Source organism: Rhinolophus sinicus, linkage group LG03, assembly GCF_036562045.2.
Source record: "Rhinolophus sinicus isolate RSC01 linkage group LG03, ASM3656204v1, whole genome shotgun sequence".
Lineage (NCBI taxonomy): Eukaryota > Metazoa > Chordata > Mammalia > Chiroptera > Rhinolophidae > Rhinolophus > Rhinolophus sinicus.
This window is the reverse complement of record NC_133753.1, coordinates 143,824,913-143,847,190: the sequence shown is the minus strand read 5'-3', so window position 1 is coordinate 143,847,190 and position 22,278 is coordinate 143,824,913.

The following is a 22,278-nucleotide window of genomic DNA, read 5'->3' as shown; positions in this document are numbered from 1 at the left end:
TAAAATTCTACAGTAAAAATGAAATCCAGTTAGAAAATAGGCAGACAGCATGAAGAGACATTTCATAAAAGAGGTTATACAAATGGAAAATAAACACGTGAAGAGATATTAAACATCATTAGCCATTATTTGGAAATACAAATAAAAAACATACTGAGATTTCACTAAAACCTATCAAAGTGGCTAAAATAAAAGTAGCAATACCAAATGCATGAGAAAACAGGAAAACTGTATCACCCTCAAATTAATGATGGTAATGTAAACTGGTACGGTATCTGTGGGAAAATAATTGGGCATTAAACAAAAAATGACCTACGTATCTACCACATAACCCAGTAAATGCCCAGTACTCTTGGGCCTTATCCCAGAGAAAGTGTTTTAGGATGAAGTATTAGAAAAGGCTTGTTTGATAAAACAACATTTGTGCTGAAACTTTGAAGTCAATCTTATATCCAGAGAAAAACCTGTAGGTGAGTCTTTCTAGCAGTTTTATTTGTAATAGCTAATGACTGCAATCAATCAAAATGTCATCAATAGATGAATGGAAACAAATGAGGGACATTCATAAAATAGAATTCTACTTAGAATAAAAGCAAAACAAAATAACTATTTATATGTGCAAAATTTATGATAGTTCATAAGTGTATCATGTTAAGTTAAAAAAGCCAGTCTCAAAGGGCACATACTGCATTTTTCTATGTATATAATAGTATTAAATTTTTTTAAAAAATTACAGAAATGGAGAACAGATTAGTGGTTGCCAGGATGGTGGAGGGGTGATGAATGGGTGTGATCTACAGAAGGGAGATCTTTTCCGTGATGGAATAATTCTGTATCTATTATATATTGTGATCAGGGTTACCCACATTTACATATGTGCTAAAAGAGCAGAAAGCTGTATACACAAATTATGAGATCAGTTCCCTAGTGTTTTGTATTGCACTAGAGTTATGTAAGTTGTAACAATTGGGGAAAATGTTGGAGAGGACAGGAAACCTCCCTGTGCCAGCTTTGCAAACAGTTATGAATATATCATTATCTCAAACTGAAAAATATGAAAGATTGAAATTAAATATTCTATATAAAAATAGCAAAATATTGTGGAATATTCTTCTTCCCATGGTCTGGTAGTAAAAGCTTTCTAGAGAGCACTCAAGCAGTGTATATATCATACAATATAGTATTTGCAAACATTTTCGTCCTGCTCTTATAAATTAAAAAAACAAACAAACAAACAAACAAAAAAAACACCACAGATACATAAGAAATTGTTTAGGTAGAGAATTATTGTCAGAGCATTGTTTATTAGATAAAAATAATGGGGTGAGACCTAAATATCTAACAGCAAGCAACTGATAGTATTATACTTTCAAACACTTAGATACAGAGTTAGATTTCTTGTCTGCTATAATATATATGGTTAAACTTACAATATATTAGGATACCCTAAAATATGTCCAGAATTTTATTTTTTAAAGACACTAAATATGAGAAATGCAGACAGAAAAGCTGAAATCCCCAAATCAGTCTGGAGGCAGTTTTCTATTTAGGGCAAGTAATGCTTTTTATTTTCACCTTTTTTCTTAATGTTTTGTCTCAGTATCCTAAAATTAACATTATTTTGTAATTAAGCGCATAAAATTTCTGTCTTAGTTTATTTGGACAACTATAACAAAGAACTATAGACCGAGTGGCTTATAAACAACAAACAATGATTTCTCATAATTCTGCAGCCTGGGAAGTCAGCGATCAAGGTGCCTGCAAATTCGATGTCTGGTGAAAAACAGCTTTCTAGCTGCCTTTTCTTTTTGTCCTTGCATGGAAGAAGCATGAAAATGCTCTGAGATCTCTTTTATAAGGGCACGAATCCCATTCCTGAGGGCTTGGCCCTCAGGACCTAATCACCTTATATATAAGGACGTATATAAGGACATATATAAGTCTCTTGATTACATCTGAAAAATGCCTTTTAAAAGGATTCTACCAAATCACGTTGAAACCAGTATTGCAATAGTATGCTGGTAATACCACCACCCAAGAGGAGAGAAAATGTCATTTTCTTTTTCTTTTTTGTTTGCTAACTCAGTAGGAGAAAATATTATCCCTTTATTTTATTTTATTTATTTGCATGAGGGGAGGGTTGGCTCTGTGTAAATTAGGTTTACTTATTGTTTAACCATATCTTCTCTAGTACAAATTGCTTTTTCAGGTCAGTTTTCGTGCCATTGTTTCTTAAACTACTATGGGCCTGTAACCATATTGTTATTTAAAATATTTCATATAAATAGAAATTGTGGTAAGAATATAATCACTAGTAAGTACCCACATATTAATAATTTCCTATAAGGAACGGAGATAGTTCTAGAGCCCCATTAACCAAAGAATGTTTAATTTATTAGAATAAAGTTCTTTCAATGTAATAGAGTAGAGCATTCACATTTGTTCATACTTATTCCTGGCTACATAGTCATTGTAAGAATTTAATCTATAGCTAAAACAATCATTAAAACCAGTCACATGGAAACTTGCACAGTATAGAATATTCTAGATACCTAAATCAGGATTCTTTCCACTACGTTATACTACTGTCTTTCCTTTATTTGCAAGGCCTTCTTTCTAGTTGTCAAAATTAATTATGGATTAAAGAGAATTTATAAAATATAATATAATCCAAATTCTTTTATTGTTAGAGATGAATAAAAATCGAGAAAGTTTAGAAAATAGAAATAAGGTGATATAATTAGTTAATATGCAAATCAAAATTAAAACACAGTAGTCCTAACTCCCATTCTATTACCTTGTCCACTGTAGTTATTTAATTTAATAATATTTTACATATGCAGACTTTAACAAGACCCAGATCTTTTATACTACAATTCTGAAATCCCAAACTCATCTTAAGGATAGTATTTCTAAGACTGTTACCCTAACAGGGTAATATCAGACCAAAGAGAAGACATATTCAATCTTCATTGCAAAAGCTGCATTTCTCCAACTAAGTGAATGATTTTTTCTCCTTTTTATTTTCTAGAAAATCATAGAAACCCAATAATAAGCATCAGATATAAGGTGGAAGAAAATAATTTGCCTCAGACAGGGATGTTGCAATAGATCTTGAAACTTATTATTCTGTTAGCTTGCAAAAATTAAGACTTGAAAAATAAGATTAATTGGACACATTTCTAAGCAAGGGAAATATGTAAGTCTCACATTTTTGAAAAATCTCTATAAAATGGGATTGAAATGAATTTAAAAGTAATTTTAAAAATAGAGTAACATTTAAAAGTTATAAATTAATTTATATGCTCTGCCTTTTTTTCATTTCTTACATTTATTACTGGTCTTGCATCATCAAAATTGGTAGGCTGATCATTAAATTTTACCAGAAATAATAATAAATGCAATAGAAAAGAGCTATATTTCTAGAAATTCTTATTTTGAACTAAGAGATGAACTCTCAATGTTATTTCCTTTGCTAGCCCTGTAAGATGTTTAGATAATTAAATTTGTAATGAATCTGGTAAGGAATAATTGTTTATACTCAAACAACAGCTCTTCCGTCCAGTGAACGGGAAATTAAACTTCAGCTATAGTGGTGTTTAGTGGCTTTTTGGTCTTTTTTTTTTTTTTTTTTTTTTTTTTGAGATTACAGTAGTTCTGTTATAGTGAAAAGAAAGTTGAAAGAAGTTCCCTGAAACACTTGTTTATTTGCTAGAATAAATTACTATTGACAAATTTTTGTTCGAAGGAGTCCTGAATCTGTTGTCCTCAGTTTTCACTCTAAGCACCCGTGAGAGGCCACCTGCCTATCTTTTGGGATAAACTAAGCATCTTTAGCAGGGTTCACCTGGACAAAAATTACAGGTAACTGAATTTGTAAATTTTACAGATAGGGATACTGAGTTTGAGAGATAAAGAGGTAGAGTCAGACTATAATCTAAATGTCCTAATAATTAATCCAATGGGAAATAATCCATCAGGGAAATGTTAGGGCTAGAGATAGAATCTAAGTAAATCACAAATACAAAAGAGGGTTCCAAGGCAGTCAGCAGAGAAAAGAAGATACATGAAAATACAAAACCTGAGAGTGGTCCATATTTAGCTCGGTAGAGAAGGAAAAGCAGATAATCTAGAGAAAATTTCAAAATAACTATGTTTATAGATTTCTGGAATGTGGGCTCCTCCCTGACAATATTTCTCAGGTCCTTCCTTTCCAGGTGTTACTTCCAGGAGAGTATTGGAAAAAATGTAAACTAATCAATTGATTAATTTTTTTGTAGCTAATCAAAATTGTATCTTGGTCACAACATGATAGGGAGATTTATTCAGGACATTTCTATTAAAGAGGTGAAATACTATGAAATGTAATTCATTTATTCATAAAAATATTTAGTAAGAACTTATGTGGCAGGCACTGTTTTAGGTTACACAAATCCAAAACAAACAAACAAACAAACAAACAGGCCTGGCATTCAAGTAACTGAAATCTTAATAGAAGAGAAGGAAACTAAGGTAATATAAAATAAATTTCTAATTTGAAATATTATTTTGGACTTAGCATAAATAGAAAATAAAATTAAAATATTTGAAATATTGACAACTAAATAGAATTAAGTAAGAGTTCTAAAAAGTCTCTATTTTTTTACAATTTATGAGTGCCTCCAGCACTTTGATAATAACACATGGATATTCAACATCACAACTCATAGCATCTGGTACATTTATTCAGTATAATTTTATAAATTGCATAGGTAGCACAGTGACAGAATTAATCAGTGACATGACCAGAGTACTGAGTAATTAGAATGAAAATGTTAGAATTAGATCATTAGCAGTTTGCCTTTTTGCCTAATGACAGGGTATCTACTGCAATTATTAACAAAGGGCAGAATAATAACATACTCAGTTTAGGACTGTGTTTAATTGCACATAGTGTATGTAGTGGAAAACCCTAAAAAAAAAGCAGATGTGGCAAAGGTTATGACTGATGAGTAATGGAGAATTTCTTTACTTGGCTTTTGTCATAACTGAAGACAACTATAAAGTCCCTCTAACTTGAAACATTGCTGTTGATTGTTAACATCTCATAATGATAAAATCATTTCCTGTCCTAGAAAGCTTACTGAGTATCACAACCTTTTACCAGTGATTGCAGAGGTGCTGTTTATTTCTAGTTGTCCCCTCCAGATGCAACCTCCATCCTTCTCTGCACTTCTCTGTGCCCTGGGAGACGTGATCTCTATGAACTGCCTCAGTGGGCCCCTGACTTTTGGCTGGCTCTTGCGTTTTTGGCCAAAGGCATACACTTGCAGGAGAAGGGAGAAAGGGCAAAAGAAAAGACAGGGTATTTTTCTTCTACGCTCTCTCCTTCCTGAGTGGACAGGAGGTGGGTGTGTTCCTTCTGTGGGAGGGCTCTCCTACACTTAGATCGTTTATTTTGGTTTAATTATTGCTCCCTGGGCTGGCCACGTCACACCCAGAGGTGGTCATAGTTCCCCAGTAGTCTCTAGCCCTGGTGCTTCGCTCTTCCTTTGACTTCTTATATCCTCTCTCACACCTTTGGTTATACCACTTCTCTGAACTCTATTTAATAACCCAGCTTGAGTATGCTATTTTCTGCCAGACCTCTAACGGGAAAACAGTTTCCTCAATGACTTGGGATTGTCATTTTTAGATAAAATACTGGTGACCTGAATATTTTTTATGAATTCTAGTTTGCACCCTACAGTTTCTTTCTAACTAAATAATTATATTTACTTTTTCTGTGTGTCCACTACCTTCCTAGTTCTCATTAAAAAGCACAACTTTGGAATGGAGTAAGGAATAGAGACAGACACATCATGCATTCCTTTTCCACTACAAAATATGGCAACGATCCTTTATGTTATTAACATTTACTAAAACAAGTAATTATATAGTAGCCACAGTCATTTACTAGAATTTCCCCAAATATTACATTTTATTCAAACTGTGTTATTTTACTATATAAACCAGCAACAAACATAGCATCTCACCAAACATATTTATTTTACACAGAAAAATAATTATTACTTAATTTACATGTCGTGGTATAATTTTACTTACACCAAACTAAATAAAAAATTATATTAGCAACTCAAATGTAATCAAAATACAGATTATTAGTAGTTTATTTTTTTTGCTTTATTTTTTACCCACACATAATACTTATATTTTTAAAAGTATTTATAAATTGCTAATGGACAACTGTATGTAGGAAAAAATAGTCACATATATAATGTTTTACAATAACTGAAATATAAACTCATTTAAATGTGTTAAGGAATATTTCAGCTCTCTCCTAAAGGGTATGTTTTAAAAATGATCTATATTCAAAAGTTGGCATCTTATAAATTATCCATAATTACAAATTTATTTATAACTCCTAAGGCTTAATGAAAGTGTCCTTGACAGTTTTCCATGCATGGTCACATTTAGAGTCTTTAACGTAATAAAAGCCATTTTATTTCATTCCATCTTTACTGACAAATTAATTGGGTCAAGTTAATTGAGGTCAGGTCATGTATCCTCTAAATCCTTAATATTTGTATAATTCTTAAACTTATTTGCAATTGCTTCTTGTCTCAAATCACAATTAGTTTCTTTCCAAACATAGTTAGTTAGTCTGTGTACATGGTGTATGTATATGCTATTATTGTGTATGAGATTACCTCAAAACTCATTGCCTTAAAACAGCAAACATTTATTATCTCATCATTTATGTTCCTTATGAGTTGGAAGTGACTTAGGTGAATGGTTTTAGCTCAGGGTTTTGCATGATGTTGAAGTCCAGATGTTGGCCAGGGCTGCAGTCATGTGAAGATCCAACTGGTGCTGGAAAATCTTCTAAGCTCACAATTCCTTGTTGGCTGTTGGCAGCTAGCATCATTCTGAAGCTTCCCCAGAGCAAGTGGTCAAAGAGATGAACATAAGAGAGGGAAGAGAGAGAAGCCATGTCAGAAGTGGCATTCCAAGCATTGTGTCATATTCTATTGCTCACACAGACCACTGCTAACACAGTGTAGAAGGGGACATCACAAAGGCATGGATGTTAGGAGGTAGAGATGCTCAGGCCACCTTAGAGACTGGCTAACACAGGTCGTAATTTTTAAGTCAGCTAATATTTCTTTAGATATCAAGTGATGCAGATACCAGTAGTTCTCAGGTGGGGAAGAAGTCAGAGATTAATGAAGCACATTGCTATTTGAGTTTGTAGTTCCTTGATAATGGAGCAGAGAATCCTGAAATATAATAAATTATATAGGCAATGAAATTAAATTAGAGGACTGGTGCTACGTTGTGTTCTGTGTTATTTTTAGTGTCAAGTTTTGGTCAAAGGGATTGTTAGTTCTGAGAATATGTTGATCATATATCAAGGGCAGGAAAACTTATTTGCTTCTATCATCATCATTCTGCAGAAATGGTACAGAATCGATCTGAGTAAAATTATTAAATAAATCTATAGGGCCTTCAACATTTGACTTAAAAACTGTATAAATTATGAATTACATGCCCTTGAGGTATGAAATTTTCACCTACTTTGTCTTACCCTATAGCTCTTTAACACCCATTGTTTTTGTTTTTTATTGTTATTATTAGCTCAATTAAAACAAACAAACAACAACAACAACAAAAACACCAAATTTAACTCTATGTGACAAAAGGTTTTATATGCCCAAGAAAATGTCAAGGAATGTAGATCTTTGACCTTAACACTCTTTCCCTCACCATGGCATTTGTTTTACTCTGGTGACTGCTTAAGTACATATGAGTCTCATTGAAACTCCTATTCTCGTAGTAACTAACATATTAACATAGTCAAAGAATTTCTTTGCTTAGACCTTGGCATGTAACTTTAAATGATCAACAAGTTAATTAATACAAGTAGGTAAGAGTCTCTGTTGTCAAAAAACAGGTTCATTTTTCATTCGTGGTTTATGATTATTTTCTAAGCCAAATATCAATCTTTAAGTCTTGGTAAAGCCTGGTTCTCATTTCGTTCATAACTTAAAGATTTCGGATATTGTTGGTTTCGAGCTGAATTGTGCAATATACGAAATTACAGCACATATTATTGAAATATGACATTGAAGCACAACTCTGTGAGGCATTGGAAATACTCTGACAGCATGAGAGATATGAATTCAGAGAGATATATGTGTAACATCCATGTTTTTCCAGGTTTATATTATTTACTAGGAACTGGAACAATATAGGTGAGGGCAATGATGGAACTCAGTTGATCAACATAATAAAATGTTTCAAGTGAATTTCTGTTTTACTTAACATATCTGAAAATAAACAATGCACATTTGTCAGGAAAGCGTATTAATTCCTTTTCTCAATAACTGAGCAACTTCATTCATTCACTCATACAGCATATTTTTATTGAGTATTTCATGCTAGGTGCCATATCAGGCCTTTGATACAGTGTGAGTAGTGTTTGAAATACATATTTCCTACTCTTAAAAATTATATAAACTAATGAGAAAGATAATCAATAAACAAATAACAAAAGTTGCAAAAAGCAAGCTGCTATAGGATATAAACTAGTTGCTATTATAGTTGATGATATAAAAAAAGCAAATTTTGATATTGATAAGGACATTTTCACTTGAGAGATGACATTTATGCAGGGACCTGAAATAGAAGATGGCTGCATGGTAAGACCTGGGGAAAGAGCATTCTGGGCAGGGAGAACAGCCAGTGCTGTGAGATGAATTTTACTATAATAAGGACCAGTGCAAAGATGGTGGTATAATATAAAAATAGCCAATGTGGCTGGAGTGCAATACTCAAAAACATATTAGCAAATTGAACTCAATACATTAAAAAGATCATACACCATGATCAAGTGGGATTTATTCCTGGTGGTCAAGGTTGGTTCAATATCTGCAAATCAACATGATGCACCACATAAACATGAATGCAAGGACCATAGAATCCCATAAGTGAATGTAATTGGGTCTTCGTTTCCTCCACACTCTGCACTTGTGGGATTCACACAGTACCTCTTCACAATGCAGTTATATCTTAACACAATATTTAGTTTTAATAATTCATAGTTTATGCTATTTATTTTCTCTATAGTTCTATTTCTGGAATTCATTTATTTTCGATATCTTAATAATAAACAACTACTAAACTGTTTCAGAATTGCCAGGTTTGTAAGAGAACACTTTGCCCACTTTATTACCCTGCATTTCTTGCCAGATTTCATATTATATGTATTGTTACAAAGCTTTCTTAAGGAGCTTCTTCTTTGGATATGAGATATGGACACAAATTAGGTTAATTCATGGACCACGTTGCAGAGATTCCCATGTTCTTTAATAGGATCCCCATTACAGATCTACATTAAGCACAACGTTAAAAACTTCAAACCAGAAACAGAAAAAAGAATAAAAATGTTGTAAAATTATCCACTAATGTAAAATTAATTGGGTGGCTTTAAAAGACATACGTGTTGGGAAATTAAATATTTCATAAAATGTCTTTTTCATGTATCATGTTCAAAACTTCACTTGTCACAAGGAGCCCACTGATAATTAAGAAGAAAATTAAATATATACTCTATATACAATTTTTATGCAAATTTTAACTTTTCTTAGCACTTTTGAAATAAACACTGGGTAATTGTAAATGACCTTCTTGTACTGCATATATGAACTAGGATGTACTATACTATACCAATTGTATAACATATTGAGGAACAGTTCTGATTTTTAAAACACAGAGACATACAATGGCAAGCATATATAATTCTACCATTACCTATTTAGGTTCGGAATTTGAAGCAAAATGATGTTGCTGTTCATTTACCGGAAAGCACTGATATCCCTTCTTGTCTGCCCTTGTTACCTTCTGTGATCCGTGAATCAGAACTTCCTTCAGAACACTAATAATGTATACACTGGAGACACAGTTTACTTTTTGGAATCCTGGTTTGACTGAAGCAATGAGATGGTTCTAGGAACTTGATTACACAACACATTTCAGAGTTGGTTACTGCACTATTCTAACTTCACATTTGCTTTTCTAAGCTGTGTAAATTGAATAAGGAATTTAAGGTGTAAGCAAGGGGACTTCCTTCTCCACTGGAAGCTCATGAAAACAGATTTTCAGTTAATCACAATTGGACAGGATAGACTATGTCAAGAGAAAATATAAAGTTCAACAAAACAAATAATAGTTTGAGGCTGATATATTATTTAAATAAATGTTTAAATCTGTTATAGTCTCTGAGAAGATGAAAGAAGAAAATAATGTTGTGCTGAAATATTCCGATATGTTGTCTGCAATCAACATAGCAGACCTAATACAAACACCCCAACTCTTCTTGAACTTCAAAACACATTTCTTTGAAGATATTCTGTTATTTTTAGAAATCCCCTGGATTTATTCCAGCTAAGATAAAGAACACTTCAACTGTTTTGCTTTCCTAGCATTTCTCTCCTCCTAATTCTTCCATACAGTTCAGTTTCTGAAATCCTCTAGAGTATATATACATTTTTCACATCCTTAGTCTTCCATGAATACATATGTAAATCAGACATTTGTCTTTACCCAAGTGATGGTCCTATTTTTTTATTTAAAAGATTTTTATTAAAATATCGCTGACATACAATATTATATTAGTTTCAGGTGTACATAATAGTTATTCAACATTTATATACCTAAACAGGTGATCACCATGATAAGCCCAGCCACTATCTGACACTGTACTATTATGCTATCACAATATTATTGACTATATTTCTTATGCTGTATATTACATCCCAAGATTTATTTGTTTTACAGCTGGAAATTTTAACCTCTTATTCCCCTTCATCATTTCCCCCCTTTTTAAAATTCCTCAATTACAGTTGTCATTTAACATTATTTTATATTAATTTCAAGTGTACAGCATTCTGATGAGATATTTATATAATTTTAAAAGTGATCCTCCTGACTAGTACCCACCAGGCACTATATATATAGTTATTACTATATTATTGAGTACATTCCCTGTGCTTTAGTTTACATCCCTGTGACAATTTCATAACAATTTGTATTTCTTAATCTCTTCGCTTTTTTTCACCCTGCCCTGCAGCACCCCTCCCAACTACCACCCCAATAAATCTAGTACTGATCTGACACCATATATAGTTACTACAATATTGTTTATTATATTCCTTATGCTATACCCTACATTCCCATAACTACTGTGTAACAATCAATTTCTACTCTTTAATCTCTTCCCCTTTTCACTCACCTCCTCCCATCTGGCAACCATCAAAATGTTCTCTGTGTCTATGAATTTGTTTCTGTTTTATTTGTCTATTGTGATTTTTTTGTTTTTTAGATTCCCCTTGTATGTGAAATCATATGAGATTTGTCTTTCTCTGTGTGACTTACTACCCTCTAGGTCCATCCCTGTTGTAGCACTTGACAAGATTTCATTCTTTTTTATAGCTAATATTTAATTGTACATATGTACCATCTCTTCTTTATCTATTCATCCAATTAGGGATACCCAGGTTGCCTTCATATCTTGGGTAGTGTAAATAATGCTGCAATGAACATATGGATACACACGTCCCCTTGATGTACCATTTTGGGTTTCTTCAGATAAATACTCAGAAGAGGGATTACTAGGTCCTTCTTTGTCTCTTGTTATAGCCTTTGTTTTAAAGTCTATTTTGTCTGGTATAAGTATTGCTACTCCAGTTTTTTTGTTTCCATTTCCATGACATATTTTTTTTCTATCCTTTACTTTCAGTCTGTGTGTTTCTTTCGATCTGAAGTGGGTCTCTTGTAGGCAGCATATGCATGGGACTTGCTTTCTTATCCATTCAACCATCCTGTATTTTTTGATTGGTGCATTTAATCCATTCAAATAAATTGTTGGTAGATATATAGTTATTGACATTTTTTATTCATATATTTTATTTTTGGGTATTTTGTTGTTGTTTGTTTTTCCATCTTAAAGAAGTCTCTCTAAAATTCCTTATAATACTGGTTTGGTGGTAATGAACTCTAGCTTTTTCTTGTCTGGGAAGCTTTTTACTTGTGCTTCAACTCTAAATGATAGCTGGGTAGAATAATCTTGTAGACCCTTGCTTTTCATCATTTGGAATATTTCATGCCAATCCCTTCTGGCCTGCAAACTTTCTGTTGAAAAATCAACTCACAGTCTTACGGGAGCTCCCTTATAGGTAACTAACTCGTTTTCTCTTGATGTTTTAAGATTCTTTCTTTGTCTTTAACTTTTGGCATTTTAATTATGATGTATCTTGTTGTGGGCCTCTTTGAGTTCATCTTGTTTGGGACTCTCTGCGCTTCCTCAGCTTGTGTGTCTGTTTCCTTCATTGGTTAAAGAATTTTTCTGTCATTAGTCCTTCAAATAAGTTTTTAATTCCTTGCCCTCTCTCTTATCCTTCTGGTACAGTTATGATGTACATGTTGGTACACATGACGTTGTCACACAGGTCCCTTAAACTGCCATCACTTTTTTGGGTTCTTTTTTTCTTTTTGTTGTTCTGATCACATGTTTTCTGCTAGATTATCTTCTAAATTGTCTCTTTGATCCTCTGTTTCATCCAATCTTCTATTGATTTTCTCTAATGTAGTCTTCATTTCAGTTTTTGTATTCCTTATTTCTGACTGGTTCTTCCTTTATATTTTCTATCTCCATTTTTATGTTTCCTATCTCTTTGTTGAAGTTCTCACTGAGATCATTGAGTGTTCTCATAATATTTTGAACTCTGCATCTGGTAGATTGCTTGCCTCCATTTTGTTTAGCTCTTTTTCTGAAGTTTTGTTCTGTTCTTTAATTTAGGACATACTCCTTTGTCTCCACATTTTGGCTTCCTCTCTGCATTTGTTTTAAGTATTAGGTAGGGCCACTATGTCTACATGTCTTCGTAGAGTGGCCGTATGTAGTACATATCCTTTGGGACCCAGTGGTGCAGCCTCCCTGGTTGCTTTAAGTATGTCCCCTGTGTGGGTTGTGTGTGCCTTCGTATTATAGTTAGCCTTTCTTGCTATGTTGATTTCAATGGGAGGGACTGACCCTCAGGCTGATTAGTTGTAAGAACTGGCTGTGACTAAAGTGGAAAAGTTTTGGTTCAGGGGCTGACCCTACAGAGCAGGATTTGCTTTAGTAAGGCTCTGGTTCCTACCCAATCTGCCCTTTGGCTGTGTTGTCCTTGGAGGCAGCCCAGTGATACTCCATCTTGGTCTGAAGCTGGCCACTGGACCTGTGAGCCCTGGGGCCTCTTGGGAGGGTACCCACACCAGTTCAAGATCAACTGCAGCCTGTGACCTGCCCAGGGCCACCTGGAATGCACCACAAAGCAATCTGCAGATGGCCACTGCCCACACTGTGCTTAGAGGTGCCCTAAGAGGACAAGTCACCAACCAACACCAGCTCTTGCTAGTGCCGGACTTAGGGCTGCTCAGCCAGAGGGACAGACATGCCAAAGCCAGACACAGCTTGTTTGGGTTTTGTGAACCTTTGAGAGATTTAAGGAAAGTCTGCAGCATGAGCCAAGTCAGGCCATTTGTACAAAAAAGTCACAAAGAAGTGGCTCGAGTGATTCTAAAAGTTGGATGGTGCGAGGTCTCAGAATCATCAGGACGGGGTAGATGAATGGTGTTAGTCAGGTTGATGGAGAATCAGATATGGTGGCCACCTATGTCTGCACACCAGGAAGGGAGAGGGTTCAACAACTAAACAATGGCTTCAGCCAGCTCTTCTGTCTGGGAAGAAGCTGTCCCTCCAGACCTCGCTCTGAAGCCAGATAACTCAGTTCTCCCTGGCACCTTTTGAGCAGGTTCCCCAGCACTGCAGCTCAGAACAAGTGAGTCCATCAGCAAGTAAGTTCATGCATGGGAACTTTAACAAGGGTGCCTGGCATTGCAGCTACCCTCTGTCTCACTCAGCTATAATCTCCACTGGTTTCCACAACCAGAAGTTATGGGGACTTCTCTCCCTGGCAATGAAACCCTGGGCTGGGAGCCTGAGGTGGGGTTGGGACCCCTCGCCCTTCAGAGGGGAACTCTGAAGCCAAGATATACCTCCCAGTTTTTAAGGGTCACATGCAGGTGTGTAACCAGCCCATTCTATGTCTTCCCATGCATACTAGTCTCAAGGTGGCTTCTTCTGTATGTTCATAGTTGTTGGGCTTTGGTTCATCTAGATTTCAGGTGATTCTCAATTATCGTTGTTCTGTAGTTTAGTTGTAATTTTCATGTGGTTGTGAGAAGATGCAAGCACAGCATTTACCTACTCCACCATATTGACTGGAAATCCTTAAATTTGTGATGAACTTGATTTATTATGCTGTTTTATTTTGTTCTTTTAAATTCTAAGTAGATTTAGAACAAAATATACTAAATATCATTTTCACTAATAAAGTTGTAGAGGAGGCAAAATTTTGCTTTAACCAACTAAAGAATTTTTCAGCTGGGACTGAAAATTGAATTGACATAAAACAGATTAACAGTAAGAAAACATACAAATTTATATGTTTTATGTAACACAGGAGCCTTCATAAGGAAGTGAAGTCCCAAAGTAGTGACAGAACCTAAATACTTTTATATAAGGTTGAACAAAGAGAGGCAATTGTGGAAAAGTAAAATATATGAGGAAGTTAAAGGAATATAATAATTATTTTAACAAAGTCTATTTGTACAGAATTTTAATTCTCTCAGCTTTGACTCCTCGATTCTTTTCTCAAGTTGTAGAGGAGTGGGGACTCTTTCACATTGGAGTTTTTATCTCCTGTTTTCAAGAAGGAAAGAGGAAATTAGAATGCCCCTCCTGCATCTGCTCTTTTCTAAGTGTCTTTGGATCAAAATAATTCTTACGTCAAAGTAGTATGTTTTGAGGTGGCATATTTTTTCACTCTCCAATGTAACACAATATAGTAAAATTGGTGGTGATTTATGGTGATCGAATATGATAATCTGGGACCAACTCAATGTCTTAGTCTCCAAATTAGTTGGATAAAATAGAGAAAACCTCAAAACACAAGTCTGTTTATACTATTGCAATAAAATCAAAGAGTTATTTAACTACAGCTTCCCTTCCCCCCCACAGATAATGAAAACTTGTAACTATTTTTACAAACAAACCTTTCTACACATCATTTACTTTCTCAGATGCAGAGTTGACATCACCATTAAGCATCTGTACAGCAGAGAAATATGTTCTGAGTTACTTACAGAACTGTTAGAAGCTTGGCTCTTTCCCCTCATCATTTGTACTAGCTTTCTACACAATAACCAGCTATCACATGCAGGCAGACAGCACAGTTAGAATTAATCAGTTTGATCCTTCCAACAACTGCTTCAGACATTATATCTCATTCATAAGAGATTCTCTATAAAATGCCACATTCTTGAAGATTATAAACACTTGAGTATTCTTTATTGAGCATCAGAATATTCTTTGTAAATAATGAAAAAAAAAAGTTTGACATAGGCACTATTTTGAGTTGTTATAGATAGAAAACTGCCAGACTGACTTGATGGTATTTTTTAAATCATTAATAACACAGGATACATCCTTGATAAACTACAACCAGTTCAATAGGTAAAAAGTCCTTTCCATCAAGTGATATTTTATTTGATTTAATATTGCTGAATTATTTATACAGTAACTAATACATTCAACTATCTTTTGTTGACATTGGAAAATAATTAGTTCAGATATGCAAATGTGAACACAAATGTCCAAAATTACCAGAATAGAATATTAAGGTTTCCAGGTTTAATAAATTCCCCAAGGTGTAATGCATACAAGACATTATAGTAAGAATATAAAGGAAAATTTAGTTTTAACATAATGTATACTACTCATGGGCTGTTGATGAGGTGGTGGAAGGTTAAGTTTTATACGTCAATGTCCTTTAAAAAGACAGTCTGAATGTTTTATGGACATGTACTTAATTAGACAGTATATACTTTAATTTCTCTAAATATATTTTAAAGAATACAATTTCTCTATACGTTAGTTCTTCAGGAATTAAAAAGTTCTAAAGTCTTATAAACATTATTAATGTGATTAGGAAGAGAGCTATTCATTCCAAGACTAAATTTAATCATACCACACTTCATCTTATATATGAAAATAGAAACTGTTAACAGTCAGGTAATGTGAGAAAGTTCCTATTTTTTAACATCATAGAATTTTTAATTTAAGTAACCTGGATGGTTACATAATGTTATGGCACTTTATTTTCTTAACATATATAAGAGAATATTTAACATATACTATATAAAGGGGATATTTACAAAATACAGAAATATTTGAACATTGAAAATTACGGGAACACAGTGCAATCTTAAAAGGATGTTATTGACATATATTTTGGCTTTTAAATGTGTTTTGTTAATGAAGACAATAATTACAGTAGGATAAATCTGATGTCCTGGTCTCTTTCCATTACGGTGCTGGTGGCATAGTAGTTTGTGACATTATAATTTTCTACACCTTTTTTGTTTCTATTTCCAGTAAGCTACATGAGTCGTGTGAATTATTTGCACACTATCCAGTGGTGCAGTGGTTAATTTTTTGTGTCAACTTGACTGGATCACAAAGTTAGCAGATCCTTGGCTAAATACTGTTCCCGAGTGTTTCTGGGAGAGTACTTCCATTTTAATTAGTAGACTGAGTAGGGGAGATTGCCCTCCCCAATGTGGGTTGGCATCGTCCAATCTGTTGAGAGCCTGATTCGAACAAAAAGGCAGAGGATGGGAAAGTTTGCTCTTTCTGCCTTAAAGCTTGATCTACAGCATCGGTCTCCTCCTGCCCTCTGAGTGAGCCTTACACCATCAGTTCTCCTGACTCTCAAGCCTTTGGACTCAGACTTTAACTACAGTTCAAGATTTGCAGTGCACACTTTACAAGAAATGTAGCTGCCATTTGGGCAGGAAATTTCAAGTTCTAGGTATTTGGAGAATAGTCAAGAATCAGTTTTTTCTTTTACATTTTACGTGTGTACACAGTCAAAAGCAGGATTGTCTAAATAAGCAAACAAAAACAGAATAGTGAAATCAGTCACAAAGAAAATAATTTTTAGATTTAATCAAGTAGAAATATGTTTGTATATTAAAAACTCAATATAATTGCAAAAGGTCAACTTGGAAAACTATGTTAAATATGACAAAAATACAAATGCTTTGACAGAAATATGAAGAGATAATTTCACAAAGAAATGCAAATCAAGAAAATATATATGTGTTCAACCTAATAAGCAAAGACCTGCAAATTATAATAGCAGTGAGATCTAATTTTATGCCTATCCAATTCTCAATACTAAAAAATAGCATTGTTCAATACAGAAAGGTGATCGTCTGTGCTACTGGTGATACTGTAAATTATAATTTATCAGGAAGGCGATTAGCTATTATAAATCAGAAGCCTTGAAAAATGAAAAGGACTTTGCCTCCTTATTTTCACTTTTAAAAATACTTCAAAAGAAAATGAATGAAGATTTATATAAATGGATGGTCATTGCATCATAGTAAAAAGGCAGAAACCACATAAGTACCCATAAAGAATGATGGTAGGGTGATATTATTTAATATATAAGTATTTTAAAATCAGTTAATCCATCAGAAATCAATAAGTTTTTGGTGGTAATCATCTGTCTGCATTACAGTTTTTTTTGCACATTAAAAATTTAAAACTAATTTTTGGCTCTATTAGTGTGAGCAAATACATATTCATGAGATCATTTTGCTATGAATGAAAAATATTTTGTGTTAGTCTCTCCTATGGATGTTTAAATATTTATTCTACAAAGGATAATCTGAAATAAAGACATTCAAGAAAGTTAAAGTGTAACTGTTTAGAAAATAATAAAAAATAACACTAAATTAACATATTCTGATAAATGTGGTCAACATTGAGGTTGAGGCTTTCCCTAAATATGTAGTCTGCCAACTCAAGAAAGAGGACATTTGTCTCCAAATGCAATCCTGTGTTTTGCAGATCAGATTGTATTTGGCCAGAGAACTAGACCTGGGCCTGTGTGCTTATAAACACATGTGCCTCTCTTATTTTTTGAAAATACACAGGATAGAAATGCTAACCAAATGATAATATATCTGTCATAGACAGGCCAAATTTACGTTTGTCAGTTATACCTTTGTTTATCATACTTTTGTGAAGGTCACTCTTTTGTTTTCAAAGTAAAAATATTATTGGCAATGATGGCACTTTTGAATATGAAATTCTAACAAATTAGCAAATCAAAAACATTTTACTCACTGATAAACTCTAAAGAGAGATATTTTAGTTCAAATTTAATATTATTAGAGTTATATTCTCAATGGACTAACCAATAAAAACCTAATGGATTTGTTATTTGACATGCATATTTTTTTGTTATGATAGCAGCAAAATATGCTATTTGATCATCAAATAAAGCCTTGTGTGACTTTATGCTACTAAATATATCATGTTTGGATACTTTCCTAACCAACATTTTCGAATATATATATGGAGAGGGGGGAGGGGAAGAGAGACCTATTGGATACTACAGAGGGCTTTTGAGCTTCTGGATGTTCTAATCAATTCTTTCTTAAACCTAAACTCTGCAACTGCTTTGAGGAGAAGTCTCAACTTCTCTTTGGTTACAATTATAAAATGCCATCAATAACAGGTCAAGTTCCACTGTTTTCCTAGATATCCACTGCTTCTCTGGGAAATGCACATATCCTGGGCACACCAGATAGTAAGAAGATGGGAGGGAATAATGAAGGCTGTGAACTGGCCATCTCAAGTCTCTATGATAACCAGTCTCTGACTTAGTGGAGGGTGGGAGTACAATTCAGGCATCACCAGACTTTCAAAAAGTTATTCCTTTGGTGTCTTCCACTTTTTACGTTGAGTAGGGAAGTTAGTTCATTGTTGTTTCCTCCTCAAATGGGAAGTAGGAAAATAAAAGAAAGGGGAAGAAAAGAGGAAGAGGAAGAGCTAATCTTTGCCTGAATACTACATTCTGTTACTCCAAAGGTAACCTTCTCCTTCACTTATCTGTTTATCTTAGGTGATGAGAAGGATAATAATTTTCCACCTATTTTCATCATAGAATGCTACTCGTCCTTGTATGTCCCTCTTCTGTATCTGAGGAGGAAAGGATCACTTAGACCATGCCTGCTTTATGTTAAGTGGATGCTCATATCAAGGATATCTGGGCAGACATGAATATAGATACTAACTTGTGTTCTCTGGCCACCATCGTCTCCCCACTGCCCAAGGTCACATATGATGACAACATGGCAACTTCTGGATCCCTATTGAACACATCATTATGGGAAATAGAAAAACAAACTTTCTAATATTCAAGAAGCTACAACAACCTTCAGTTGGCCGGATGTGAACATGCCCAGCACTGGTAGGTTGATGAGGAGCAGAAGAAATGAAACATTCCCTTTTTCCATTAAGAATTTGACCAACTGGCCTAAATATCCTTCCACAACTGTGGCACTCTCAGACACTACTATGGAATCCACTCTGATACGGAATCAGTCTAGAACTGATGGAGGTACTAAAATTAGAGGAGCCTTCAAGAGCCAAGGGATGGGACTAATAAGAGAAAAATCCGGATAGCCCTAGGGGATGTGTGGTGTGGGGTGAACTTTGCTGTGCCACGGTATGCTTGGGTATGATGTCCACCTGGCTCTGGTAGAGGCCTCTCTGCTGGAACTTTGGCCATCGTGCCCATAGATCATCTGTGTGCAGCCTGTGTTAGGAATAACAAAAGTTCAGGACACAGCAAGCACTTTGTTCCATGTCTGCTTGTCAATCTCTTCCCTCATCCCCCACACACATTTAATCCCCCTATATTAAATATGCACCCTGTGATGCACTCATCTGAAGTTTACTAAACCCCTGGACTGGCAGAGTGTCCCAGGCACCACATGTGGCACCGGTGGTGTATGGTCATGACCCCTTGAACAACTAGTGGTGGAATTAGAGGGAGGATTTGGTAGCCAAGGTCTGCTTGAGGTGGCTGGCTGACATTAGCAGTTACCCAAACTATCAATAGCAGTTATTTAAGAGCCTTCTGTTTGGTAGCTGTGGCTTTCTTTGCCAATTCCTTCATTCTACAATTCGCATGAACCTTCTACAAGTCCACTTAACCAGGAGACATTTCGAGCCACGCCACTTCCTGAAACAGAATGAACTTCCAAAAACATAATGCAGATCTCTTAGATATTTTCATGCACTTTTAAGGGGAAGAAAATCAATACTCCCACGCCAGGTTTCTTTTTCTTCCTTTGTAGCCAGCATACGTCTTAAAGGCTTTATGTGACTTTATGTATTTATCCATTCAGATATATTTATTGAGCACTTGCTTTATGCCAGACACATTTCCAGGTTTTGGAAAAAGAGCAGTGACAAAGCAGACAAAACTCCTGAGACCTTAAAGCTTACATAATAGAGGCCATGGTAATCCACAAGATAAATACGTATATGTTAAATGGTGTTAAGTTTTACAATGAAAAGAATATAGCAGGGAAATAGGATACAGAAGCCAGAGAGGTTAAAATTAGATGTGGTGGTCTGAAGTAAGTGAGGGATATCAGAGGAACGAGCATGCCAAAAAAAAAAAAAGAAATATCATGTGGAAAGGTAGAAAGGAGTATGCCTAAAATTACTAAGAAGCAAAAGCTAATGGGGATGCAGTGAGATGAGGAGGCTAGTCGTAAGAATGCAGACAGGCAAATTAGACATTGGCTTGCCTACCTAAGATAAGGAGGGAAAGTGGCTTTTACACTGAATGAGATGGAAAGCAATAGGTTTTTAGAAGAGGAGTTGCCTGTGTGTTTTATCAGAATTTGTCATTATGGCTGCTGTGTTGAGAATGATTATGACTGTTTTGGGGAGGGAGAGGAGACAATAGGGGCCACAATCATGAACAATAAGTAAAGAGGCTTTTGCAATACTCAGGTTTAAGAAGATGGACGTAGGTGTTGGAAGTGGAGTGGAGAAAAATAGTGAAATTTCAGGTATATTTTGAAGATAGCGCTAATATAATTTGCTGAAGGACTTGTGGCTAGGATCACCTTAAGGTTTTATACCCAAGCAACTGACAGAATGGTGTTGCCATTGATTGAGACAGAAATTGCAGAAGGTGCTGGTGGATCGTGTGCCTATCAAGACATCATTTTTGCCATATTTATGCATTGTATATACTTGATGGAAAATATGTGAGGGATATCAAAAGGTTGCATAGTGGAGAAGTCACCGGTATATGGCTAGAACCTGAACTTTCCCCAATAAAGAGAGAAAGTTGGCACCAATAAAGGTTATCTCAAAGATTACCTATATTGGTGCTACCTCAATTTTTCTGAGACTCTCTCAGGGCCACACTTAAGTATGGAAATGATGATGCTCAATTCAAATTTTAATTGGATTAATATTACACCGAATAATAGCAAAAAGAACATTGTATTTTCTAAATGTTGAAGATATACATTATTTATGCTATATTATATAACAGGATTAATTTCTGTATTTCATCACTATGCAATGTGAACATAATACAATTTAACTATTTCAAAATGATCATAAACATTTTACATGTAAATTTATTACAATGAAATATGTCACCATGTAGAAATTAAACTAGCAATATCTCAACCTAGATGGAATAAAATGTTTTAAAAAGATACCTATTATTTTAAATAGATATTTTCAAGCAAAGTACTTTAGCGTGATAAATTCGAAAGAGATGGAGTGTTAAAATGCTGTTATAGTAAATGCAATTTATTTATAAGAATGCATGCTTATGGCTTTAGTATATTATGATGAATATAAAATCAATTCAAGTGAAAAAACTATGAAATTCTTAGATGACCACTATTCCAACCACTTAAAGAAGGGTGATACACAGTTGCTGTTTAGATTTACATTGGTTTAGGAGACTGTGCATTATCAAAGCAGAATAAACAGTTAGCTCTTAACCATAATGATGTAAGACCTTATTAGAAAAAAATCAAGGCAAAAATAATAATAATTAAAAAGAAAAGAAAACAAACACAGCTACTACATACCTTTAAGAATAGACTGCACAATCTCTTGTAGTAAATCATTGCATGCTTTGATTATATGATAATGCCAAGAATATATACTCATTAAAATTAACAACTATAATGGACCCAAAAAAATACTACTAAAGTTTGGATCACTTTATGCTTTATTTCAAAAGTCAACTAAATTTATGAAAAGCTATATATGAAGCCACATATTTAGTAAAT